We start from the raw sequence: 23,157 nt of genomic DNA on the forward strand, positions 1-23,157 counted from the left end.
TTACGCTTTTGCTATAACACTAGATACTCTGTCAAGGATAGCATTCTCCATATAATGGTCAAGGTGGATTCAATTCAATGTGGTCTCCACATGCACTGGAATTGCATGCTTCTTTAAGATGAGGTAAGATCTTGTTTGTTTCCAATGATCTTTTATTGATAATTGTTATCCTCAAACTATTGTAGGGGTTACTCATAATAACCTTCTTCTCGATATCAATTAGGGCTAGTATATTTTCTTGTGTTCATTGCATATGACCGCATCAACGGGCACTCTATATCATTGGCTATACGCACAAGGTGCATGCACTACAGGTGCTAACATTCTTTTGTAGCAGACATGCATGGCTTGGCTATCAAGGAACTAGTTCATGTACTACATGACTCTTCTACAAGAGCCTCAATGCAAGAAATTTCTTGTTTACATTACACTATGCAAGGCATTTCTTCAACAAAACCAAAGAATACCCAACATGACTACTTTCTTTGGTTTTTGTGAATGTTTGTCTTCTTTCAATGAGGAGATGATTGTTTCCAAGATTGAGTTGTGAAGATGATTCCAGCTTGAGAGAATTTCCTTTTGTCTATAGCACAGGGTATGTCTATAGAAGTAAATTTTTTGCATACGGGCCTCTTCACACTTGGGAAAAGACGTTCTCAACAGACAAAGGGTAGTGACTAAGTGCATCATACCAATTTGTGTACAATCACTATTGGTAGCAAAGTAGCCTCTGTTGGTCTCAACTACCTAATGGTTTAAGAAGTTTCTTTTTAGAAACTAACCAAGGGGTTTTGAATGCCAAGGCAACGCCAAGGGCTCTTGGAAAAAACAAAACCAAGGGTTTTTCCTAGTTGCGCAACAATGTTTCCCAAATTCTTTTGGTGCATATGAGATGGTCATGCATAGCTACATGGTAGCCATTACAAAAGGGACTACAGGTTGGTGTATCGGGTACCTCCTTTGCTAGATTTTCCTGACCTCTATTAATTTTCCTATGATGGAATCATAGGTCCACTTTGAGTATTCTATACTGGTTTTGAGGTTACCTCTCTTAAGACGGCCATAGGCCTACAAGGTGGTGATCGTTTTTTGGCACATGTTGTCACTCACAAGGTGTAAAACATGGTCTAAGAACTCATGGGGTTCGGTTTAATCAATGTGGAGCAAGGTTTATGAGGGTCCCTCTCACTCCTGTTGCTAAGTGTTTTGAGTTTTCTCCACACACAAGTACTTCTTGTACTTGATAGATGTCACATTTACTAATATCAATATATGAAACATATTCCACATGGAGAAATTGAGTCTTTGGGAGAGACACTGGCTTCTATTTTTGCAATTATGTGTCATGACATAGTTCCTAGGTGTTGGTCAAATCCATTTATTAGATCATTTTGAGCACGTGAAATTGGGAATAATTTAAGTGGCAAAAAATTATGAGATATCTAGTAAGACTTGTTAATGTAACAAGTATCATAAACAACATTAACGGATGGTTGTTTCAACTTTTTAGGTTGCAAACTTTGTATTCCTATTACGAACATAGCAAGGCTATGTCCTTTTAATGAAAATGCTTCATTATTTGTACCTAGACATGGTTTATGTTTACATTCTATTATGGTCCAAATGTTTTATCTCAAAAATGTAGGGGAAAGTATTTGTTATTTTTGAAGAGCTATTTACACAATTATCCCTCATCTTTCATGTATGTTATGAGCATAACATCTTCCATGAGCATTGGAAACTAAAAATCATTAGTCATCAAAATATACATTTTTTCTAAATGCATGCACACTTGGTGTTATGGGCCCTAGTGTTTAGCAAAGACATATTTGTAGCGACATGCAACTTCATAGATTTGATAGCTTATGAAGCTTTTTAGCACCACATGTGTGATACCTCTATGGGATTTATTGTGGGTCTACCAACCACCACCACACACAGTCATGGATTGGTATGGGTGCTTGTAGATAGATTGCCTAAACTTTGTAAGTTTATTCCAATCAAGTCCTCTTTAACTAGGTTGGTTGTTAACAATGTGTATCGATTATATAGATTACCACCCTGCAATTTTGTGAGTAATGGTGAACCCATGGTTACCAGTCATTTTTGGAGATCTGTTTGTAAACGGTTAGGAACACAATTCAATATCATATGGATGTGCACCTTGCAAGTGTTAATAAAGTGATATAGGATATGCTAAGAGCGTACATTAGCAAGAATCAATCCAATTGGAGTTTGGAGATTGCTAATCATGATGATGCAAAGCATATTATAACTAAGTTTAATTGCTTCATGCTTATGAACGGATTTCACCCTCTCTTTGTAGTTATGGTGGGGTTGGCTAATGATGAGGCATGTGAGTAAGTCAAGGACTTCATCCATGATCATATGGATATGATGAATGTTGCTCATCTCATCAGTAAGATAGATACAAGAACTATGCTGATGAGACATGTCAGTAAGTCACTTTCACAGAAAGTTAAGAAGAGGCATTCTTACGTATTCCAAAATCTTCAAACAATTTGAAAACTGATCATTCTTTTAGTTACCTCTTAATGGTGATAATGCATTCATCCATGTTTGGATATAAGCCGTTTTCAAAAACACTTACAAAGGGATAACAATGTAGAGAATCAAGATGTTCTTGTTGGTTTCATGGACCTGCTACTAAACCGTATGAAGCTCCATATATTCTTGACTAAAAATCAATCATTCATTTAGTTACCTTTTAATTGTGATATCTCAATCATCCATTTTTGGATATATGTTGTTTTCAAAAACGCTTACAAAGGGATAACAATGTAGAGCATCAAGATGTTCTTGTTGGTTTCATTGAACCTCCTACTGAACCGTATGAAGCTGCATATATTCTTGACTAAAAACCGGTCATTCATTTAGTTATCTCTTAATTGTATTAACTCATTCATCCGTTGTTGGATATAAGCTGTTTTATAAAACGCTTACAAGGGGTAATAATGTAGAGGATCAAGATGTTCTTATTAGTTTCATTAAACCTCCTACTGAACCGTATGAAGCTGCATATATTCTTAACTATCATGGTATCAATCAAGTGGACAAATGGACCCGAGGGAGGTGCCACTATGGAAACATTAGTGTCTTTAAGAAAAAATTTTCCAATTTTGTTTTTAAGGATGAAAATGCTTCTCCAACGGGGGAGTAATGGCAGGCCTATGGTAGGACCAAGGAGGGCAAGGCCCTAAATTACTCATGCTTGTCAACAAAGAGTCTTCTATAGGAGGGCCAAGGGCTTATAAAAGGAGTATGACTAGGTGGAGACGAGCATACAATAGGACCCTAGGCCTTTCAAAAATAACCTATCGCCAAAATCCAAGGCATCATTTTAGGTTTGTGGGGAGCTAGTATGCATGCTTAGAATCAAGTTTGTGATGACGACGTCTCTCAAACACCAAGTAGAATTTGTCACTCTACTTTGGGAGAATGAAATGGACTAAAGAGCAGACATGCTTGCGGCAGCTATGTCTCCCAAGCACCAAATGGATTAGTCATCCATCTTGGAAAGATTTCGTAGGGTAAAAAAGGGATCCTCTACCCGCTAAGTACGATTGACTAATGACTAAGCCTTTATCTCTTCTACCTCATAGTCGAGGACGACTATGATTTCAAGAGAGAGGTAATGTCATAAAATCTAATATCTAACCAACCCAAATGATTTTCTCATATTAAATTGATCACTTAATGTGGGAGAATAAACGGGAAAAAGTGTTAAGATATAGATATGTGCTTATAGATCTATCTCAACACAGGGCCAATAGTAAAGTGGCCCAAATGGGAGATGGTCTATCAAGAGCAAGGCTAACCAATGGAGCATAAGACCTTAGGGTTAGCTTCATTGAAGACCTCCAATAATGTGTGTGAAAGTCCTTTGACCTTAGGTAAGCTAGGGATGAGCTTGAGGTGGGAACCCGGCCCAAGCTCGAGGTGCTTGACCTGCTTGAGGTGCTTGTCGTGGTTGAGGTGTTTGTCCTGGTTGAGGTGCTTGATTAAGGTGCTTGAGGTGCTTGACTTACTCCATGCTTGAGGTGCTTGACTTGCCGCTTGATTAAGGTGCTTGAGGTGACTTGACATGCTTGCCTGAGATGCTTGTGGGAATACCCCCTAGTCCAAGTGCTTTGTCATGCTTGATGACTAAGGTGCTTGAGCTCCTAAAGTCAAAAGCATCCCTACAAGAGGGGGGGCGAGCCCTTTTCCTAGGGATTAGAGAGAGAACACACACTCACACTCACACTCACAAGGGAAGCCCCAGCTTGAAGAGGCACCAAGGACACATGCCGGGTCCCTACCCATGTTACCTTCATGTGTTGCTTGAAGCCTATTGGCTAGGCTTCAAAGGGGTCCAATGATAAATTACTTGAATTATCTAATTGTTTTTGCATTTATCAAGTCCTCTCTCTCAAAGGGGAAAGGGGGACACTTGTCCCAAGGCTATCCCTGTTGCTTGTAATGGCTTCTGCTTCTGATTGGCTAGGCCTGGAGGGGTCCAATGGGCTTCAAGCATGAGCTACAAGGGGGGGTCGACCCAAGCAAGCTAGGGGGGTGCTTAGGGGGTATACTCACCCACACACACTCACAAGCACTCTCATTGTGTGCTATGCAAAGTGGAAGAGCTCCCTCTCCAAGCAAGTAAAGGTTGAGAGCCTACACCAACACTCTTGGCTATGGAGTGCAAATCCAACCAAGAGGCATGCTTCAATGCTTAAGCTTTCCATCTCCTTCTTCTTCATTACTATGCTATTATGTATGCTAGCAACAAGAGTATGATAAGTGAGGAACTAATTCTTTCTCCTACGAAATGTTTCTTCTTCCTCTTCCCTACCCTCATTCCCTGCTAGCTCTCTCCACCTTCGAAGGTGTTTGAGGTCTTGGGACTGAGGCTTGGGATAGTTAAAGCTTTCTTCAAGTTTATGTTATGTTTGTGATGCATGAAGCCTTCCATCTTCATGGCATCACCTAGGTCACAAGGAACACAAAGACTGTATTGTAACAAGTCTCTCTTTATGGGAGAAATCATAACACAAATGCCTATTGGAGGGGGGAGCGGCTCCACATAAATCCGGTCCTCAACTGTTGTCATGTTCTCTAAACTCTCTCTCTTGCAAAAGTATTGTCTATGCCAAGTTAACTAATTGCTATGATTATGTTGCTATCTTCAATTATGTCAACCCGCTATGCTCACAAAATCATTTCTTGAAAGTACTCTCATTAAATTCCGCTACTCTCAAATTGAATAGGCAAATTCCATTACATTGTCCAAACTATATAAAGACCCTGAGGTAGTCTCAGCTCTTCTAGCTTTCCTCAATGGAGAACTAAAGTTTGGGCTACCACAATTTGCACAGATGGATGGAGCTGGGAGATGCCAATAGAGGAGGAACACTTAGATCCACAACCCAACCTAGATGAGAACCTTGTTATAGAAATACCTGTTAACAAGGTGGGACAATACTTTGAGGGTGGTGAATTCAATGCGACCATACCAATCACTACTAAGGGATTAACTATGAAGGGAATCCTTGATGGTGGCTCTGGGGTTAGCATTGTGACTAAAAATTGATGGGAAACTATGGGAAGACCTCACCTTGCGACCACAACCATAGTAGTGAAGATGGCCAATTGGTCTATTGTTAAACCTATTGGGATGCTAGAAGATCTCAAGATCAAGGTCTTTGGACATAAAATAAGGATTACCTTCATTGTTATGGATTTCTCCAAACAAACTATGGCATCGGAGATGATCTTAGGACGTCCTTTCATGAGGGAAGCAAAAATGGTGCATGACTGGTCTAAAAACCATGTCTACTCGTAGTTCCAAGATTCTGTCATTCGAGTGGATCTTGTAACTGGTCGAGCACATCCTCTAGGAAACATGTTTATAATTGATCATAGATCTGACACCACAGTTCACTCAGCCCCGTTGCAGTATTGTTACATGTGTAAAGCGGACACTGATGTTGGGGAAGATTCTTCTTCTATGGATGTACTACCTGGGATGACTGAGTCGGACAATGTGGATTGGGTCCACCTAGCAGCAACCATAGACACTTGGGGAAATACAGGGACGACCTCGGTAACACCTGAGGGGGATGAAATGCCACCACTTGTACCCTTAAATATGCTAGAAGCAATGCATATAGCTTTTGATGACCTACAAGATGAAGGTTTGACTGGCATTGGAACCAGTAGCGCCTCACAAGACTATAGCCCACACGATTTGGGGTCAGAATCATCAATTGAAATTGACTCTGAGGACGAAGAATCTGAGTTAAATCTTAGTGCAAATGTGGGGACAAACCATTCAGGGCCCAGTGGTACCCTAGATGACAATCTATCCAAGGGAGCAGAAGACACAAGTAGTGATTCATCTAGTGACTCTTCACAAGAGACCAGCCGTACTCAAAAATTAAACAAGAAGAGTAAGAGATATAAGAGGAGATGATATCGAGAAAATGTGCGTGCTAGAATATATGAAAAAAAATCTATCGCAGAACGGCTTAATTATATAGGAGCATGTGATGCTCATCGGAAGTTGGTAGATAACTGGGGTGAATACCTTCAAAGCGTCATGTGGTGTAGTCCACAACCCAATTGACATCGCATAACTAGAGGCTACAGAGAAGACAAAGTTGAGCCGTACCATAAGGAGATGGCAAAATCGAGAGTTAGCTCAACAACAAAAGGAATTGGAAGTGAAATCATAGTCCACAAAACAACAGGACCCCACAAACTTACACCCTGCACCTCAACATTTCAAATCCTATACCACGGAGGAATGTAAGTTTGTGTATACAAAGGCTCAGAGAAAACCTATTGATGGGAGCAATGGAGTCTATGACGGTCCAATGATAGTTAAGAAAATAGAGTTAGCAGACCCACGAGAAGAGTCCAAACCTGTTTTCATTGCCCCAAGATCTGACAGAGACTGAGGAGTGTGTACTTAAAGAAATTCTCAAAGAATTCAGGGATATATTTGCCTGGACATATCATGATATGAAAGGTGTTCCACCTTCCGTGGTGCAACACACGATCCCCATGAATAGCATGGCTAAACTAGTTCATCAACGACCCTACCCAATGCATCCTAAATATGCAAAAATCGTTCAAGAAGAGATTGAAAAGCTTGTGAAATGTGGATTCATATACCCTATTGAGCACTCAGAATGGGTGTCTCTAATAGTGAATGTGCCAAAAAAGAATGGGAAACTGAGAGTGTGTGTGGATCTCAAGAAGGTCAATGCCACCACTAGGAGGGACCATTACCCCTTGCCATATTCAGAACATGTGCTTGAAAGAGTTGCTGGGAAGGAAGCTTATAGCTTTTTAGATGGGTACTCTGGCTACAATCAAATCACAATTGCGCTGGAGGACCAAGCTAAAACAACCATTATAACCGAATTTGGAGTGTTCGCATTTCGTGTTATGGCTTTTGGCTTAACCAATGCCCCTGCTACCTTTCAAAGATTAATAAACACTGCTTTTAGAGAATATTTGAGGGAGTTTTGTGAAGCTTTCTTTAGTGACCTTTGTGTTTATTCCTCTTGAAAGAACATCTATCATGCTTATGAAAAGTGTTTGAGAAGTGTAGATTGTATCGCATCTCCTTAAACCCTTTCAAATGCCAATTTTGGGTTAAACATGGAGTCATTTTAGAGCATATAGTGTCCAAAAATGGGATTTCCACATATGAGAGCAAAATTAAAGCCACCACCTACAAACTATAAAGGAGTTCAAAGGTTCATGGGCCATGTTGGTTATTACTGACGGTTTATTTTAAACCTTGCCGAGATAGCTCGTCCTTTGTACAAGCTTCTTATTGAGTTCCAATGGACCGTAGAGTGTGACCATGCTTATGAGTAATTGAAAAAGACCTTGACTAGCGCTCCTATTCTACGAGTGTCCGATTGGAATGTAATTTTCCATGTGCATATTGATGCATCAAACTTTGCTATTGGGTGTGTTCTAGCTCAACCAGGAGAACATAAACTGGACTACCCCATTAGCTTTGCAAGTCGTCAATTGAATGATGCCGAGAGAAACTACACCACTACAGAGCGAGAAGGTTTAGGTATGATTTATGCAGTGAAGAAATTTTGCTACTACCTTCTGGCCAACAAGTTTGTGTTCTATGTTGATCATAAAGCCTTGTTGTATCTAGTAAATAAACCTTGTTCCACGGGAAGAATTACACGATGGTTGTTAATTCTCCTTGAGTTTGATTTTACCGTTGTGGTGAGACATGGTAAAAGACATGTCATGGAAGATCATTTGTCTCACATATCCAATGGTGAAGCCCCTACTAGAGTCGATGATGAGTTGCCTAATACTTCTCTATTCCTAGTCAAAACCATACCTGAATGGAGTGAGAAGATTGTGAACTTTCTAGTTAAAGGTTTTCCACCCAAAGAGCTTCGTAAGGAAATAGCTCGAAAACTGTTAAAAGAATGTGAACCTTACTCTCTCATTGTAGGAACTCTCTACAGGCTAGGGAAGGATGATATTCTTAGATGTTGTGCCCGTGAGGATGAGTATTTATACAAACTGCAAGAAGCCCACATGGGTATAGCCGGAGGACATTTCTCAGGGGAACTAACAGCTAGAAAGGTGTTGCAATCAGGCTATTGGTGGCCTATCTTATTCAAGGATGCATCACTGTTTGCAAAAGTATGTGATGAATGCCAACGTTACAAGATCACACAACAAAAGGATAAGATGACCTTACATCCTGTTAAAGTGACTCAACCATTTGAAAAATGGGGTTTGGACTTTGTAGGCCCAATTAGTTTGGACTTTGTAGGCCCAATTAGTCCGGCAGCTCGTAGCACTCAATCTTGATATATTATCATTGCCACTGATTATGTGACAAAGTGGGCGTAAGCTAGGGCGACACGTAAGGCCGATGCGAGGTCAACTGCCAAGTTTCATTATTACAAGATTTGGTTGTCCCTTTGAGATTGTGAGTGACAATGGTACTCATTTTATAATGGAATAATAAAAGAACTCATTACCAACTTTATGATAGCTCACCATAAGTCCACACCTTATTATTCACCACAAGCAAATGGCCAAGCTGAGAGCACCAACAAGACCTTAATCTCTATCTTGACCGAAACGGTGGAAGCTCATCGCACAGATTGGATTTAAAGCTTACATCAGCTCTATGGGCTTATCGTACTGCGTACAAAGTTGCCATTAACTGCACACCGTTTAAGATGGTGTATGGCCAAGAAGTGGTTATGCCATGGGAGTTTGTCGTTCCTAGTCTTCAACTAGCTTCCCAAGAAGGTTGGGATGGTAACCCCTTAGTTGAGCGATTATATATCCTTGAAAGGCTAGATGAAGAGAGGCAATTAGCTGTGCAAAATGCACTTGTGGAGAAAGATAGGAGGAAGAAATGGTTTGACCGTCATCTAAAGAACAAAGATACCAATGTTGGTGATAAAGTCCTTATGTATAGAGTGCGTAACAAAAAGAAAAAGTTGAAATATGCGGTCGAAAACTATTGGTTAAAGCCTTCACCCATAACAACTTGGAACAATTGGTTGCACAAGGTGACGAAATTATTCCAAAATGTATGATCTACCCAAGGAAGGGGGGATTGTTTGCTGACATCCATATTTCACTTGCGTCCCTCTCAACCTTCCTCCCTGATCTCTCAATCTCCAATCTTATGGAATGTATATATAAAGCCTTATACTCAGAAAAACAAGTTAAAAAAGTAAAAGAACAAGAGCCATAACACAAAATCATAAAAACACATTATGCACAAGAACACGACCCTAGTAATATTTGCACTCTAACCATCATCTATTTGTGTGTACAGATATGGCTAGTACGCTAGAGTCATCCACTCCTACCTTGGGTGAGAGGTACCCTTGTTACTTTTCACAAATGTTTCACATGGTCTTTTCGGTGCTTGCCTGTGAATGGGATTTGGTAGGTATGCTAGCATGCGAGAGGAATTTCGAGGAGTTAGAATGGCTGATACGTCTCTTGACCACGACTGATCCATACTTAGTAGAGAGTGTGTGCGCTCCTTGCCGCACTTTCGAAGCAAGGGACTTGCCAATACACCGTGTGCGAGCCACAAACGGCTCCAAGCACACAACAAGCCTAAACTAGCAAGCTCAAGAGAACAAAGGGTGTGTCACTCACCGCTCTACGCTCGCCTTCGTGGTGGATTCCTCGCCGCGATGAAGAAGAAGCTGCAGTCGTGCCGCGCTCAACCGCTTCGCCGCCGTCGTGCCTTCGTAATGCTCGATCGCACACACACTCTCCCTCTCTCTCTCTCTCACACACACACACACACACAAGGAGGTGAAGAAGAAGAAGATGGAGATGGAGATGGAGCAAGAGCACTCTTCAATTGCACAAATGAGAGAATGAGTAAAAATTAGGTTTAGTTGGCTTTTATAGGAGCTCACCCCATTCACACTTGGGCGCCCATGCTTAGCCAACTAACCCTAGCATGTCCCAGTTAGAGTGCGCCTCTCATCGGCGATCACTCTACCTTTGCCTAGTGGTCCGACAAGCCCGGTACCTGACTCTAAATAATACAACGTTTATAGATCATAGGGTGTCCGTGTGCCGTGAGGGTTAACATGCCCCCCTTCCTGATGTAGATTCCATCCTCGGAAGCTATTAAGTTGAAGCTGGGTCGTCGAGGTGGAAGAGCATTTGAGATGAATGTCCTTAGCCTTCTTCAGTCACTGCAAAATCAAACAACATTGGCACAGTAATTGCATTCTCTTAAAAAGCATATGCAGTTTTAGGGAGACACATTGATTGGTCAAAGAATTTCAAACAATTTGTTAGCAATGAACATTAAATTGCAATGTAATCAAATGCATAAACAGATGTACAGGTAGAAAATTAAACAAGTCTGGGGTCGCTAATATGACGGTCGAAAAGCACTAGAGATCGAATATTAATACCATGGGTAAGCTTCTTAACTTTCTGTGGTCAATTAAGTTGTTTAATCGCGAGAGCCAAGTATTCATGTTCGAGGGCTGACTAGAGGCTATATCTAGAAAACTTTGTAGTTAAGCTACCATAAAAGGAATTTCTCATGAAATCATCGCCTGACTGATTACTTTTTCGTTGACCCCCCAAAGTCTTTTCACATTGATTCAATTATGATGTGTGTGCTTATTTTGTATGCCTTGGGTTTTTTGCTTCTCAAGGAAAAGCGCCCACACTGGGAACCTCTAGGGCTCTAGTACCATAGGCGATACATGTGAGTGAAGTACCAAATCAAGCTGAGATTTCTCTTGCAGCTTAAAATTTTACATTGTAGCACTTTGATTTTTTGTTTGTTCATTTTCAACATTTTAATTTTGTAACTTTGGGGGGTCATATAACATTGTTACACTCCCCAGGCTCATCACATTAGTAAAATCCCTTTATAATACTTAAGCTAAAGGTCAATAGGGTTAAGCCCACTAGAAAGCCCTAGTACATTTCATACAATGCTGCCTAAATCGGATTAAGAACCTAAGTAACCATTGCTTATTAGGAAGGCATTCCCCATGGTATTAAGAGAAGATTTCTAATACCTAGCTTGGTCAAACTAGCTTAGTCGGACTGCTTGATTTTTAAACCTAGACAAGTGATTATGACAAAACATTACATTGAATTAAATGTTTGATACTAAGCAAATGCACTGAATATTATGCTACCAATCACAATCAAGGCAGACAAACATGGATGCAAAAAGATAAGGGCAATGCTAATGGACAAGAAACACCTGTTTGTGTTGATGGTCGCACTTGATTTGAAGGTTCCATGAAGGTCCAAATCCTATCAATAGCAACAGGTTCCTGTACACACTATGAAACACAAACAATACCTCCAGGAGGCACATTAGTGGGAAAAGAGATCTTTGCTAATCACTCAACTCTAAAACAGAAACACTCCTATCGTACTAATCTTACCTACCCTCCATCACTCAAGTGATGAGGATCAAAGGTGTTTTATGGCATAGGTTTCTGTTTCACTGTACCAAATGTGACATGTGTAGGTCTGAGTCAATGTTTTGACTTTAATGTGCATACTCGTTTGCTAATTGCTCTTGCTCTTTTTTTTTTTTTTTTGTGAGTATAAAGCTTTATATGTACATTCCCTAAGATTGGAATTGAGAGGTCAGGGAAAAAGGTTGAGAGGGAAACAAGTGAATGATGGATGTCCACAAACACTCCCCCCTTCCTTGGGTAGATCATACCGTTTGAAATGAGCTTGTCACCCTTTGAAACCAATTGTTCCAGTTGGTAATAGGTGAGGATTTTTGCCAGTAGTTTTCTATTACCCTAGGTGCCTCGTCAAGCTGCAAGGGTGGTAAGGTACTCTCCCAGGATCGAACTTGAAGTGGTTCATTAGGTGATTCTTGAACACTGGGAGGTGTGGATTCTTTTGTAGCTTCATGGAGGTCCACTACTATAGATGGAGGCTGTGTAGAAGCTTTTACCTCTATGGATGTATTACATGATGAGCTAGAATCTTCATGGGACTCCCCCCTTCCTGAGCTAGGTGGAACAAATCGTTCTTTCTTTGGTACCCAAACTAGCTCGGGAGCGGGTGTATAGCATTCTGTGATCTTTTTCTTTCCACGATCATTGATTCGTTTTGGAGATACGGGATTGGGCTCACTTGGGTCAGGTGATAGGTAAGAGCACAATCTACGTTTTGGCACCCAGATTTGATCATTTCCTTGATAGTAGCCTTGGGCTTCCAATAGTCGTTTAGGGATCCATCGCAACATTTTCTTACTTTTCTTGGAGCGAGTGGTACGTTTCTTACAAGGCTTCTGTTTTTTAGCACTAGCTATGGTCACTAAAGAAGCTTTAGGGACCCACTTGTATGTTTTCTTTGTTACCTTAGGATGAGTCTTGTCGGAAGCGATACGCATTGCTTGTAGCATATTTAAGGGTATAGGCATTTCATCCCCCTCAGGTGTTACCCAGGTCGTCCCCCTATTTCCCCAAGTGTCTATGGTTGATGCTAGGTGGACCCAGTCTACATTGTCTGATTCCGTCATACCCGGTAACACATCCATGTAAGGAGAATCTTGGCCAATGTCTGTATCCTTCTTACAAGTGTAACAATATTGTAGTGGGGCCGAGTGAACTGTGGTGTCAGAGCGATGATCAATAATGGTTTTACTCCCTAAGGGGTGTACCTTACCAGTCACCAAATCCACTCTAAGGACAGAGTCTTGGAATTGCAAATAGACATGATTTTTAGACCAATCATGAACCATTTGTGCTTCCCTCATGAATGGTCGTCCTAAAATCATTTCATACGACATAAGGTGTTTAGAGAAATCCATTACAATGAACGTATGTCGCACCTTGTATCCTAGAACTTTGATCTTAAGATCCTTGAGCATCCCCATAGGTTTGGCTATGGTACCATTTGCCATCTTTACCACAATGTTAGTAACACTGAGGCGGGGTTTTCCCATGGATTCCCAACAATCTTTTGTAACGATGCTAACTCCCGCACCACCATCAAGAATTCCCTTTATAGTTAATCCCTTGGTAGTGATGGGTAGGGTCGCATTAGACTCGTTGCCTTCAAAATACTGCCCTAATTCGTTAATGGGTACCTCGATCACAGACTCGTGTCCATCTAAGTCAAGTGATTGCACATGATTTTCCTCATCAATCATAATCGAGTCAGGCCTATTTGGTTGCGCAAACTGCGGTAATCCCGTTCGTAGCTCTCCGTTAAGGAATGCTCGAAGTGCAAGGAATAACTCAGGATCTCCATACAGCTTTGCTATGATCGTGGTTCGGACCTCAGAAGACATGATCCACTAGTTTGGCAACATTCATTGGCGTTTTGCAGGGTGTAGGTCCTTGACTAGGAACTGGTGAGGATGGAATCTCATATTCCTCAATGGGATCAGATATTCCTTCGTTAAACATCCTTTCCAACAAGAAGGGTGTATGCTCACTTTCTGATGTCCCGTCCTCGCTCCCTTCATGGATGATACTAGATATGGCTAACGGTCTATGGTTCATGTGGGGTGGATGAACTTGCGTGGGAAACATTGTGTCATGAATTTTGACCTGCATGGGTTCTGGTTCTAGTTTCCTTTGAGTCTCCTCCACTAAACCTCTTAGATGTTTCACCTGCTCAATCTCGTCTACTGGGTTTGGGTACGTCCCAATCTTCTTTTTACGATTTTTCCCTTTTTGCCCCTGCGGTTTATCTTGGGGGTCTTGGATTGGATTTGGAAACATTTGTGGTGTTTTCAGAGGCTCTTTATGATTTTCTCTTATTCGGTTTTCATTTGGTTCCATGTTTTGGTTTTCTTTGTCGGTCTTTCCCTTTGTGGTATTGGTTCTAGTCTCCATTGTCTCGACTGAATCTGAATCATCGTCGAGGTCATTCATATACACGGGGTCATCTCCTGTTCCTATGTTTGTTTTGGAACTTGGCTTTGAATTTTCCGTATTCTGCGACTTCTTCCTTCGTGTCTTCTTTTTCTTTGCTTGGATAATTGACGCGGTATCTCTCTCTTCGAGGATATGTCCTGGCCCTTGAAGCATGGACCGTGTAATCGCATAAGCGGGTGCGACGGGTGGTATTGGTGATGTCACACTAGCAATTTCGACCAAATTTAGGGGTGTGATTTTAGGCGCATTTGGGTTATAGGGGCATTGGGCAATCAAGTGATCTATGCCACAACGATTACATGTGAGTATTGGCATTGCAGACGTGCTCCCTTGATTTATTTGCATCTGTGCAGCATTCTTTTGCGGCCTAATAGGGCACTCCGCTGCTCGATGTGGTCCACCACACTCGTAGCATTGAAGAGGTGGCCTCCTAGCCTGGGTGTTGATATTTTGACCTCTGGATGCGAGAGCAGCAGCTTGATAAACCGGTTTGACTTGCCCCCAACAATCTTCCATGTAGTATATAGGACACTCTTCCAATGTATCAAGTCCGTAGGCAATACTATTGTCTATTTCCTCCTCACAGCCATCTGCATAAGCATTTGATGGCTCGCAACCCACTTGGTTCATAGGGGCGACTCTTGGATGCGGGGGCTGCGGTCCTAGCACAGGAGGTGGTAGTGGTGTAGCTTGTACAACATTTTGAGATCTAGGGACCATGTGTTGCGGTAGTTGCTCAACAGGTGGAGTAGGCATCAATACAGGAGCTCGAGGCGCATCCGTCCAGGCTACAGGTGGTCTATTTGCCATCATACGTTTGATCATTAAACAATCCTTAGCTTGGTGACCATACCTACCACATGCGTTGCAAGTTCCATTAAATTTTACTCTAAACGTAGGGCACTCACTAGTGCTATGTGGACCTAAGCAAATGGAACACCATTGTTGCTCCCTTCTTGGATACATGTGACTATTTTGAGGGGGTCGATTATCCTTAAGAGACTCTTGGATTGCCTTGGTGAGGTCTGTCAAGAATGTCTCAAATACCTTTGGCTCATTGGCAATGGGCTTTGCAGTCATGGGTTCATACTCAATGGCTTGTGAGCTAGTGGATCTCGTGTCAGTAGACACCCTCATGCCTGCTATCATCAAGTTGTCCTCTAATTGGATTGCATTGGCAGTGACATCTTCCCAGGTTGTGATACCTCTAATCACTAGTCCATTATAGATTCCTTCATTCCTCAACCCTCGAATGAATCGATCAAGCAGTTGGTTATTGTTGAAGCGCTCATTTACAGGGCAGTGAGAGTTTAAGTGCTTTAGACGACTAATGAAGTCCCTTACTGACTCTCCTTCCTTACGTTCGGCCTTCTGTAGCTGAGATGCTACACCCCAAAGCACACCTTCTCGTATGTACTCCTTTAGAAACAACCTTCGAAGGGTAGGGTAGATTGTTTTCTCGTCCACCCTTAGGGTCCTATACCAATCTCCAGCCTTCCCACTTAATGTCAAGCTTAAGGCATTGCACTTATGTAGTTCGTTGCGTTCCCCTAAGGAATCACATACTTGTTCAAACACTTCAATGTGTTTTCTAGCATCTTCGTCCCCATTGAATTTTTGCGTGAGTTTGGCAATTTGTACTGCCTTACTTCTAGGCTCTCTATCAGATGCGTGACGCATATTTTCCGCGATAGATCGACCTATGGTTTGAGCAAACGCTGCCAAGTCACCTATGTGAGGAGGTAGGGCCGGTGGAGGTACTCTTGGAATCATATGTGGGAGAGGAACGGGTACCGGTCTTGGCATATGTATAGATGATGCAGGATATGGAACATAACCGTGCATAGGTCCACTCGGATAAGAGCTAGGGAGCGGCACTCGAGGAGCATAAGCAAGTGGTACAATTGGAGGTGTGGGGGCCATGTGTGCATAAGGGGCTAGAGGCACATATGGTCGAGGCCCCATATTAGGTACTACGACACTAGGTAGTGGCACTGCGCTAACCGTAGATGTCATCGGTACATTCTCTGTCAGGCTTATCCCTGGAGTGAGCACTGTGTTTTCCTTGATAGAGGGTTGAGCCAAGTTAGGGAAGCTAAAGTTTTCGCTCGGAGGCTCAGATTGCATAGAGACCCCAGGTGAAATGACGTAAGATGGGTCCATGGGGCTCATTAGAGGAGTCTCCATTTGTGATAGAGTAGGCTGTTGAGCCTTGCTCGTATCCAGAAATCTCATGGGGCCAGTTGAGAGTATATTTACCCCTCGGTTTTGCCTTTCTGATTGAATAATGCCATGGATAACATTACAGATCATTTTCTGTTGATCTTCGATGCTCGTGGCACTAGAGGTGGATTGTACAATCTCTATCCATCCTACATGGTAGGCGTGGCCAGAGTGTAGATCCGTCAACACCTCAGTGTGGAGGTCGTATGTCCAATGATCATTAATGAACCATCCTTCTAGAGTCGACGTGTTAACGGTTTCTTGTGAGGTAGAAGCAATGTTGCTCCCCGTGGTTTTACTTGTCACCAACGGTACTCTAGAGGGAACTTCTGAAGGAGGCAGCTCAACAAGGCCTTCTTGGTAAGAAGTTGGCAGGATATCCACATGGACACTCTTTGGGGGTGTGGGGTCCACGTGCGATGTGAAAGGAGAGTCCACTTCCCCACCCCCTTCGTGTGCTTCATTTGCATCAGGTTCCGAGCGAGTAGCTCTACCTAATGTTTCCATGAAACGGCTAAACATACTAGTACTAGGCTGTGGAGCTTTGGGAGGTGCATGGCCTTCTCTCTCAGTGTTTTGGGTAGGGTATGCTTCCATGATTTCTGAGTCGGAGGAGGAATCACTAGCGGCTATTTTAGGGTCTTGGGTGGTGCTACCTTGTGTCCCCGCTGAGGGTCTAGAGCTTATCGTGGATGGGTAATGGGTGTCCGTATGAACAGAGGCACCCTCAATATACTCGTGTTCTAGCACCCGCCCAGAGCGTAAGTGCATGTGCTTTTGATACCCTAAGGTGTCAAAAAGCTGCTCTAGGAGGCCTTGTGACTAGTTTTTAGCGTGTTTTTTGTTTGTTTTTTTGCTAGATTTTTTAGAGCGTGTCGTGGAATGGGCCGTGTGATAGCTCGAAATGAGCGTATCGGTCAGAGGGTCGTGCCATGCTTTACAGCCCTCCGTTTGGTCACTCTATGCCCTCGGAATCCCTAAAACTGTCAATTTCCAGTAGGGAACTAGGCCCAAACTAGAAAGTCTAAGGGTGCAAGTGGGAAGAGAAAGGAGGAGAGTGGAGGACTTGTCCCACATGCTCTCATTCTCTCTTGAGGGAGTAGGGTATATATATAAGAGTGAGTCTAGTATATATCATTAGACTGAGGACTGAGGCCTGGGCCTGGGCTTGGGCTTGGGCTTGGGCTTGTGCTTGTGATCGCGATCCCGATCTACCTTTTATACAAACCAACCCGTCCGTTTTAAGAGTCACGTTTTTTATTTTCAAAAAATTTAGCCGCCCGTTCGCTCGCGTTTTTATTTTTCGATTTTTTTTTTCAGAATTTTTTTTTTCCAAAAAAAACTTTTTTTTTTGATGCAGAAAATACAAAAATTGAAAACGCAGAAATTGAAAATGCAGAAATGCAGAAAATTGAAAAAACGCAGAATTGTAGAAATTGAAAATGCAGAAATGCAGAAAATTGAAAAACACAGAAATTGAAAATGCAGAAATAACGCAGAATTGCAGAAAATTGCAGAAATTGAAAATGCAGAAATGCAGAAAATTGAAAAACGTAGAAATGCAGAAAATTGCAGAAATTGAAAACGCCGAACTTGAAAATGCAGAAATTGCAGAAATTGAAAATGCAGAAATGCAGAAAATTGAAAAAACGCAGAAATGCAGAAAATTGCAGAAATTGAAAACGCCGAACTTGAAAATGCAGAAATTGAAAAAACGCAGACAATAGCAGAAATTGAAACTTGACAGAAAATGCAAAAAACGCAAAAAAACAGAAATCTCCACACACTCCTTCCCTGCCTTTCCTATGATAGAAATTGCACCACAAGAAAGCGTAAAGTGCTAACCGAGCTTGGTGTAGGGCATGCCCCCGGCAGCGGCGCCAAAAATGTGCGCTCCTTGCCGCACTGTCGAAGCAAGAGACTTGCCAATACACCGTGTGCGAGCCACAAACGGCTCCAAGCACACAACAAGCCTAAACTAGCAAGCTCAAGAGAACAAAGGGTGTGTCACTCACCGCTCTACGCTCGCCTTCGTGGTGGATTCCTCGCCGCGATGAAGAAGAAGCTGCAGTCGTGCCGCGCTCAACCGCTTCGCCGCCGTCGTGCCTTCGTAATGCTCGATCGCACACACACTCTCCCTCTCTCTCTCTCTCTCTCACACACACACACACACAAGGAGGTGAAGAAGAAGAAGATGGAGATGGAGATGAAGCAAGAGCACTCTTCAATTGCACAAATGAGAGAATGAGTAAAAATTAGGTTTAGTTGGCTTTTATAGGAGCTCACCCCATTCACACTTGGGCGCCCATGCTTAGCCAACTAACCCTAGCATGTCCCAGTTAGAGTGCGCCTCTCATCGGCGATCACTCTACCTTTCCCTATTGGTCCGACAAGCCCGGTACCTGACTCTAAATAATACAACGTTTATAGATCATAGGGTGTCCGTGTGCCGTGAGGGTTAACAGAGTGTATCTCCCATTGCACAAGCCTATCCTTTTGACCAAGATGACTATAGGCGCCTAGTGACCTTGTTAGTAAACATTGGTGCCTCTGATGATGAAGAAGATTTACATGATTATACGGATGACACATATGGTCTCACGGATGATGACTTTGTTTTTCTCGACGACGAGGATAGGGGTTTAGCCTTAGGGTTTCCCCCCAATCTCTACAATATCCTATTTCCTTGACTTTCTAGGGGGAGTGCAAATAATTAGGTTAGGGTTCCTTATGTATTTTAATTGTGTTCAATAAGTGTTGGTACCTTTTCCCACTGATGTGCCTTCTAGAGGTATTCTTTGTGTTTCCTAGTGTGTACAGGAACGTGTTGTTGTTGTTAGGATTTGGACCTTCATGGAATCTTTCTCTCATTCACACTTCAAATCAAACATGACCATCAACACAAACAGGTGTTTCTTGTCCACTAGCATTGCCCCTTATCTTTTTGTATCCATGTTTGTCTACTTTAATTGTGATTGGTAGCATAAAATCCAGCACATTTGCTTAGTATAAAACATTAAATTCAATGTAATTTTTTGTCATAATCACTTGTCTAGGTTTAAAAATCAAGCAGTTCGACTAAGCTAGTTTGACCAACTTAGGTGCTGGAGATCTTTTCTTAATACCATGGGGAATACCTTCCTAAGAATCAATGGTTACTTAGGTTCTTAATCCGATTTAGGCAGCATTGTGTGAAATGTACTAGGGCTTTCTAGTGGGCTTAGTCCCTATTGACCTTTAGCTTAAGTATGATAAAGGGAGTTTACTAGTGTGATGAGCCTGGGGAGGGTAACAATGTTAAATGACCCCCCAAAGTTACAGAATTAAAATGCTGAAAACGTACAAAAATAAATAAATAAATAAAAATCAAAGTGCCACAATGTAAAATCTAAAGCGGAAAGAGAAATTTCAGCTTGATTTGGTACTTCACTCACATGTATCGCCTATGGTACTAGAGCCGTAAATGTTCCTAGTGTGGGCACTTTTCCTTGAAAATAAAAAAAACCAAGGCATACAAAATAAGCACACATCAAAATTGAAACAATGTGAAAAGACTTTGGGGGGTCAAAGAAAAGGAAATAAGTCAGGCGATGATTTCATTGAGCAATTCCTTTTATCGTAGCTTAACTACAAGGTCTTCTAGGTATAGCCTCTAGTCAGCAGCCCTCGGACATGAAATACTTGGCTCTCGCGATTAAACAACTTAATTGACCAGAGAAAATTGAAAAGCTTGCCCATGGTATTAATAGTCGATCTTTACTGCCTTTCGACCGTTAAATTAGCGACCTCATACTTGCTTAGTTTTTTACCTTTACAACTATTTATGCGTTTGATTATATTGCAATTTAATGTTTATTGCTGACAAATGGTTTAAAATTTTGTTATCAATCAAATTCTCTACCTACAACTATATATGCTTTTTAATCGCTTATGAGAATTCAATTACTGTGCCAATGTTGTTTGATTTTGTAGTGACTGAAGGAGGCTAAGGACATTCATCTCAAATGCTCTTCCACCTCGATGAACGACCTTCAACTCAATAGCTTCCGAGGACGGAATCTACATCAGGAAGGGGGGCATGTTAACCCTCATGCACATTCCTATCACCTAAGACGGATGCCATATTATTTATTTGGTAGAGTCAGGTACTGGGCTTGTCGATCCAATAGGAAAAGGGTAAGAGTGATCACCGATGAGAGGCGCACTCTAACTGGAACATTCAAGGGATTAGTTGGCTAAGCATGGGTACCCAAGTGTGAATGGGGCGAGCTCATATAAAAGTCAACTAAACCTAAAAATCACTCATTCTTTCATTTGTGCAATTGAAGAGTGCTCTTGCTCCATGTCCATCTTCTTCTTCTTCATCTCCTTGTGTGTGTATACGTGAGAGAGAGAGAGAGAGAGAGAGAGAGAGAGAGAGAGAGAGAGAGAGAGAGAGAGAGAGAGAGAGAGAGAGAGAGCATTGCGACGACGGCACGACGGCGGTGAAGCGGTTGAGTGCGGTGCAGTGGCGGCTGCTTATTCTTCGCGGCAAGGAATCCTCCACGACAGCAAGCGTAGAGCGGTGAGTGACACACTATTGCCATCTTTGAGCTTACGAGTTTAGGCTAGTTGCGTGTTTGGAGCCATTTGTGGCTCGCACATAGTGTATCGGCAAGTTCCTTACATTGACACATGCAGCAGAAGCGCACAATAGGAGCATCTACGGGGTTGTTGTCAGTGTGAACGTTGACAAGCTCGATGCGCTTGCCAGCCAATGCATCTCGTATGACATGGTATCTGACCTCTATGTGTTTTGACTTTGAGTGAAACACCGAATTCTTTGCCAAAGCAATGGCGCTCTGAATATCACAATGCAGTACTGGAACCTCGTGAATGCCCAAATCTCCCACTAGATGAGCTAACCAAATGGCTTCCTTGCTTGTGTCAGACGCATCAACATATTCTGCCTCAGTGGTAGCTGAAGACGTGCAGTCTTGGGGACACGATCTCCAAGATATAGCTGCTCCTGCAAACATGAAAACATAGCCAGGTGTGGATCTTCTATGATCCACGCAACCCGCATAATATGCATACGTGGAACCTACAATAGATGCATCACTGTTTCCAAAGTATAACCACTTGCTAGCTATACCTTTCAAATATCCGAGGATTTTCTTCATTGCTTCCCAATGCTTCTTGCCAGGGTTTGCCATGTACCTACTAACCACTCCCACGACATGTGCAATGTCTGGTCTTGTGGCTACCATAGTGTACATCAAACTGCCAGCTGTTGAAGAATATGGCACTTTCTGCATTTCCTCTTTCTCAGTCACTGTCTTGGGAGAATTTTCCTTGCTAAGTTTGGAGTATGCTTGCATTGGGGTACTCAATGACTTCCCCCCCGCATACTAAAACGTTGCAAGACTTTGTGGATGTACTTTTCTTGAGATATTTCAAAAATTCCACGTTGCCTGTCTCTGTTAATTTGCATACTAAGAAAGTGATTGGCATTTCCCAAATCCTTCATGGAAAATTGAGTGCTTAGCATCTTTTTCAACTGATTGATCTCATCAATTGATTTGCCTGCGATAAGCATATCATCTACATACAAGATCAAGATGATTAAAGAACCATCGTTCAACCTTTTTGTGTATAAGTAGTGATCCTCTTGACTTCTTATGTAACCTTGAGACTGCATGAATTTGTCAAATTTTTGATAGCATTGCCTTAAACCTTGCTTGAGGCCATATGCCTTTTTAAGTCTACAAACCAACTCTACCCTCGTTGGCTTTTGGGTTTCACATACAAAGGCCTCTAATCGTTTCATATAGACATCTTCATCTAGATCCCCGTGAAGAAATGATGTGTTCACATCCATTTGGACAAGTTCCATGTCCTAGATAGCAACCAAGCCAAGCACAGTGCGAAGTGTAGTCATCTTGACTACTGAAGAGAAAATCTCATCGAAATCCACACCTTTTTGTGCTTGAAACCCTTGGCAATTAGACGAGCCTTTTACTTAGGCTCGGTATTTTTTGCTGTATACTTCTTCTTGTATACCCACTTACAAGGTAAAGAATTTTTGTCTTTTGGTAATTCAACCAAATCCATGTCTCATTAGCCACAATCAAATTGTATTCTGATTGCATAGCCTGCTCCCACTTAATGCTATCGTCCATCTGATACCAAGGGTCGGAGTGCACGTGTGCGGAGTGTGCTTGAGAGGGAAGGAGAAGGGGGAAGGGGATGAAGGAGAAGCTACACAGCGGGAGTTGGGTTAGTGGAGAGGAAAGTGAGAGAGTGAAGTCAACTCTCTCACTTTCTCTCCCTTTATTCATTAGGAAGAAAATGTGAGTAAGGGTGGTTTCCCACGGCCACTTGGCCTACACTCCAACACCAATCATTAACCATCCTTGCTATCATAAACCCAAAAAAGACATTCCTCAGAGCTACCAATATGATTATAGCAAAGGTTGATCTTGAGCAAGAACATCATCCCATAATATGTGAAGTATATAAT

Source organism: Adiantum capillus-veneris, chromosome 22, assembly GCF_014529385.1.
Source record: "Adiantum capillus-veneris isolate H3 chromosome 22, ASM1452938v2, whole genome shotgun sequence".
Lineage (NCBI taxonomy): Eukaryota > Viridiplantae > Streptophyta > Polypodiopsida > Polypodiales > Pteridaceae > Adiantum > Adiantum capillus-veneris.